The 6111-nt window shown below is 35.3% G+C and overlaps 1 pseudogene; it reads right to left on the bottom strand.

Moving 5' to 3' along the window:
• Positions 1 to 768: 768 nt before the first annotated feature.
• On the bottom strand, positions 769 to 5396 carry LOC129637082 (PEST proteolytic signal-containing nuclear protein-like; annotated as a pseudogene).
• Positions 5397 to 6111: the final 715 nt, after the last annotated feature.

Below are 6111 nucleotides of genomic sequence, written 5' to 3'. Positions count from 1 at the left end.
TGTTAACAAAACTAGATAACAAAAATCTAGAGAAGCACACACAATATAACTAATTTGGTAGCAAATGGCTGTTCTCTGAAGAATAATAAAGGTAGACAAGACCCTTTAAAATGAAGCATGTTATTTTAAATTTTCGATGGTTTATATAAATTTTAAAATATTCTTTTTAAAGAGCTTGGTACACATTTGTATCCACTGATAGCAATGCAATAAGTAGTCTCTGATGATTTGAAACAAAACAAATGCCATTAGGGGAAAAAAAAGAGCTATATTTTAATTTTATCTAATGTATTTTCTCAGTTAATATATCTAGTACCGTTTTCCTCCCAATACAATACTCCCTTCTTTCTGTATTTGTTCCTGGGAGCCAGAGAGCATCGGTTAACACAGGAGTTAAGTTAGAGCAATTGCTTACAGTTTAAAAAGACAACTTTTTGCTTCCCTCTTAGTGTGCTAATAGTTATGTCTAAAAATATACAATTCTTAGAAAGATAACATTTCTGATTTTTTAAATTATCTGTTAACTTTGGAAACTAATTACATGAAACTACGAAATTAGTAAATGTCTTAAAATTTGTATATAAAACATAAATTACCTCTAATTTCAAATTCTCATTTATTAGTGTACCATTCAGTCTTTAAAAGAATTAAAAAAAAAAAAAAAGAAACATAACACTGCTCCAAAGAGTCTAATGTCATTCTTTAAAAAAAGGAAAGTGTTCCTTTTACCTTTACACCCAGCCCATGCCCCATTTTCAAAACACTGATTTAATCATTTTGGTCATGGACATTTCCAAGATGAGATCTTATATTTCACTTCCATATCTTCTAATTATCAGAAAACCCATGTTCTTTATTGATGGAATTTGCTCCTTCTGATGTTGGTGTATCCCATCCAGTAGGCCTCATCCTCATCTTTGCCTCTGGAGGCATTCCCTCTTCGTTATTTTCATCCTCATTTAAGCTTCTGCTACCAAAATAGTTTTTGGAGTAAGTGTTGGAAAGGTTTCTTTAGGCTTACTTAAACCAAGTTCAATGGATAGGATTTTCTTTGTCATCTGACTACCTACCAAGTTGGTAGACTGCCAACCACCTCCAAGTTTGGCAAACCCAAACTTGGAGATCTTAGTAGGCTTTGGTGGGAGGTCTTCAGCTTCTTCTTCTTATTGCTTCTCAGCCCTATGGCTGGTATTTCCCCCTCCATTACTGGAAGAAACAGTCTTAGCTTTCCCAGATTTTTCTGCTTCTTCTTTAGATCCTCTGGTGGCCCCAGTTCACTGCTCTGCCACCTTCCTGTCCTCCATTTTCCCTGCATAGCCTCCAAATTTTTAATGTTTTAGTAAACATTTTTGGGCTTTCCCGGTGGTGCTAGTGATAAGGAACCTGCCTGCCAATGCTGCAGAAGATGTAAGAGACAAGAGTTTGATCTCTGGTCAAGAAGATCCACTGGAGGAGGCCGTGGTAATCTACTCCACTATTTTTGCCTGGAGAATCCCATGGACAGAGGAGCCTGGCAGGCTATAGTCCATAGAGTCGCAAAGAGGTGACATGACTGAAGTGATTTAGCACACACACATACAATAAACATTTTAAGAAACTAAATGATCCTGTCTCTAAGATGATCTTTGATACTTCATAGAGCAAAAGCATCTTCCTCTTTCATTTTAACCATTCTTCCCTGAATATCCATTGTATGTCATATATAGAGAATGATGCAGTGGTTATGAGACCAAGGTATCAAGCCAGACTACCGAATTTTTATCTTACCTCCAACACTTAATGAGTTCTAATCCGAACAGTTAATAATAATGGTAGCTAATGTTAACTTAAAACTTATTTCATTTAATTCTTACCACTATGAGATGAGTACTCACTCATTATTCCCAGCTAGATATACATGGGAATGGGGCTTCCCTGATGGCTCAGCAGGTAAAGAATCCACCTGCAATGCAGGAGACACAGGATATTCAAGTTTGATCCCTGGGTTGGGAAGATCCCCTAGAGGAGGAAATGGTGATTTTCCAGTATTCTTGCCTGGAAAATCCCAAGGACAGAGTAGCTTGGAGGCTACAGTCCATGGGGCTGCATCCAGTATTCTTGCCTGGAAAATCCCAAGGACAGAGTAGCTTGGAGGCTACAGTCCATGGGGCTGCAAATAGTATGACAGGGCTGCGTGCGAGCGCACGCATGCACACACACACACACACACACACACACACAGGATTTGAATTTCCATCTGCAAATGAGGCCCTAAACAGCTAAGTAAATGGCCTGAAATCACTCAACTAAGGATTTGACTCAGATTTATTGGAATTCAAATTTATTCCCTTGGCCATCATTTTGTATGAATAAAGGAGAAGCTAATCTCTTATGGATTTCCCTGGTGGTTCCATGGTAAAACAAACAAACAAATACACCTGCCAATGCAGGATACATGGGTTTGATCCCTGGGTTGGGAAGATCCCCTGGAGGAGGAAATGGCAACCCATCCCAGTATTCTTGCCTTGGGAAATTCTGTAAACAGAGGAGCATGGTGGGCTACAATCCATGGTGTTGCAAAGAGTTGGACATGACTTAGTGGACTGAGCACGCATGCATATCTCTTATAAATCCACCTGAATGACAAGACAATATATACGTTGTACCAAGTACATGGAGAGAGCGGTAGTTGTATACAATAATCAAATTTGTTTTTTACAGAAACAGAGCTTTCTACATTTGTTTTTTAAACACAAATCAACTCTGAAAGTAGAGTGTTAAATGTTGAAATTAAGCATTTAGTAACAAGGATCGAATATGCCCTTGAAGAAAAACACATTTTCCTTAACTGTGACTTTTCTGAAACTCTCATGAGTATCTTATAAAACATCCCCTAAATATCGGGACACCTGTTATTTAATCTCCTGGAGGTAAATTATTGACTACAAAATATCAGTCTATAGAACCTGGCCTATTAACAAGATTCTTACTGAAACATTCTTTCAGTTGTTTGATTACTATGGCAAGATTAGCAACTGCAGCCCCTCTAGTTCTAATATTTTTCCCTTACTTCAAGCTCTGTATGACATTCTAGGAGCAATGTTCCATGAGACTAGTCAATAGATAGTGGCTGAATGTCAGAGACAAGTTCTCCCAAGGATGTTTATGCAAGGAGCATCAGGAGATGGGAAATTTCCACTCCCTCCCCAACCACTGCTTTATAATTCTTCTGTGAAAATTCTTGTTTCTGGCCAGTGTTTCTCTCCTCCCTCTTTCTCTTCCCCTTTTTGGAACAGAAGAAATTCTCATAGTTTTTCCCCCAACCAAGTTGTCTCTAAACTAAATACCTGCAGTGCTTTGTACATTCTATGTCCGAAAATACAAAAATAAGGACATACAACTTCTCTCTATACGTGTCCCCACATTTATGATTAGTCTTTTCTATTCTGTACATCTTGGTAATCATAAATCTGTAGGCAAAACTAATATAATTATGTAAAGTTTAAAAATAAAATAAAATAAAAAAATTAAATTAAATTAAAACAAAACAAAACAAAAATCATTTAGCACATAAAAAGAAAAACAGACTCCAGATGTATGGATTTTTTATCACAAAGATAGACTCAAATTCTAAGTTAAAGCCACAGAGCTGGTTCTTGCAGAAAGAAAGGGGGATGGAAATGAAAGTAGGATTCCTGGACCTCTTACTGGGGAGGCCAGTGCTGGGGGTGGGTAATTTGAAGGGTGACCAGAGAAAGGAGTGATTAGAAAATAACCTCCTTTCTTCTTCCTCATCACACTTCCAAACTATTGAAAATTAGACAGGAGACAGTGTTGTGTTTGTGGGCACTATTTGGTCCCCTGAGTTACTAGTAGCTTGATCATTGCCCTGAAGTCTCTGAAATCTGTCCATACTTAAAGGACAAATGTAGGTAAATAACTGTGGCATATGTGTGAATTTATTTTCATTCCATGTCAAGTTTAGGTTCAGGGCACCATCTGGTACATTCAACAGTAACCACACCAGGTGAACAAGACTTTTTCAATCTCCGTTTACTTTTAATTGCACTATTTAAAAAATTTTGGATTCCTAGAGTTTGGGCTTGTGCTTGGTGCTTCAGTCCCAAATATGAGAGAGTTGGTTGCTGGTTCAAAAGACAGAGAAGTCCCATTCTGAGCTTTAAAGACCATCTCCTGAGAGAACAAAGGCCAACTCCACAAGACCAGCAAGAAGGTTTTCTATGACATACTCCCTAAGATCTTGTCCAGATCCAGTAATTCTGATTTAATAATATCACTGACCTAATTCATAAGGGCATTTCTTTATTATTCCTTGCTTATAACAGGTTTTCCATAAAGTTTGCTATTTTGAGTTGACTTTATCAAATTGCAATCATCAAGTAGATAATTGCTTCTAGGCTTAAGCAGAATGATTCTAAAGTTTAACAAGAAACATACATTTCAAAATTAGAAATGCTAATATTCATAGAATGTTTAAGGAGGCCAAGAGACCATTTAGTCCAATACATACATACAAAATGAAGGTCTCAGAGCTACTGAATCTTAAGAGACAGCTCTTAAATCTGCATTTTAACCATTTTTTATTGAAAATAATCTACTCTAACACATTTGAAACCTGCAGCTATAGCACTGTTTCCCTGTATTTTCAAAACTATTTCAATCTTACTTGCAGTAAGATTTTCCCTTGAGGTAGAAAATGCGTTTTAATACAGTAATAAGCAGCTGGGTGCCTGGTCTAGCTTATTAATAAATAAGTTCAATAAATCTTTGTCTGCACTTCCTAATTTATCAAGTTGTTTATTTTGCTAGCAGTATAGAACAGTGAGAGTAAAGAAAGAATATGGTACACTTGTCATGTACATATACAAAACTTATAGCTCTTCTAAAATATCTTTCTCATATGGTGGCATTAGAACATGTTCTAAAATGTAGAAAATAATTAAGTGGTAATAATAAAGTTTTTAAATAGTTAGAGCAATTTTGCAAATAATTTGCCCTAAATGCCAAAGTATAGCAAATATTTATTAATGAAAAATGGGAAAGTCAGTGGTGAAATACCAGATGATAAGTGCTATAGTTTAGCCAGCTATTTCACTTCTGGAATCCTGCAAAACTCAAAATTCAACTGCATTTATGAAAAATATGTTTACTAACATGCTTCCAGTAATGATTATTTCTAATACAACTAATATGATCATTGAGAGAAATCTTAAATTAGAAGAAACTGTGTTGACTGTAAATTTATCATTATTACCACCTCCCTTTGCTTGGGTAGAACATCTATGCTATTACTTGTTAAGTGGAGAAGTCTTTCAAAATAAATGTTTATAAATTAATTAATAGAACAGTTACAGTAAATGATTCCCTAGAAACTCTTACAGGACCAGCACCGTCATTCTTGAGAAACTGCTAAGAAAATTAATTTTATGTGTTTGCCAAGATGTAATGAAATAAACAAATTACATAATAGTACAAAATAATCCATAATAATAAAATCTTATTACAAAATATTTGCCTCATCAATTTCTGCCTTGACATAACAACTTGTTTCTTATAATCATTAAAACTACAAAAGTACATCACAGAAAATTAGATTATCTATATTGATTTTTGTCAATACATTCAATATTGTAAACCTAATGCTTCCTCAGAAACAATTTTATATTGATAATTAACAAATTTGGAAAGAGAAACTATAAAGGGACTGATCCAAACAGATGCAATTTTCTAAGAAAATTAACAGTTGATAATCCTTAAGATTTACTACAATTTATTATTAGAAAACTTCAATGATTCAAAAGTTTTGTGTGGAAAAAAATCACTTCCTATAGAAGGAATCTCTCCCCCATTCCACACACTGCCATCAAGAAAAAGTGGAAAGAGAAAATAAGAGCTGAAATTTATTGTTATGCAATCTTCCTGCTAACACTTCATAATAATGAGAAAATTAGTTCTGTAAGAGCTTTGTTCCATGGAGTTATCCACTGGTAGCACACAAGTCTGCTGGCAATGAATGAATGGGTATTAAACTTCTCAGGCATATGTTGTTTGTTAACTGACATTCTAAAGATATTTCCTTTTCCCGTATTTGTTTACTTATTGTTTTATTAT

The sequence above is a fragment of the Bubalus kerabau genome, chromosome 22, assembly GCF_029407905.1.
Source record: "Bubalus kerabau isolate K-KA32 ecotype Philippines breed swamp buffalo chromosome 22, PCC_UOA_SB_1v2, whole genome shotgun sequence".
Taxonomy (NCBI): domain Eukaryota; kingdom Metazoa; phylum Chordata; class Mammalia; order Artiodactyla; family Bovidae; genus Bubalus; species Bubalus kerabau.
Note: the sequence above shows the minus strand (reverse complement) of the source record. Positions and strands in the feature narration are given on the sequence as shown.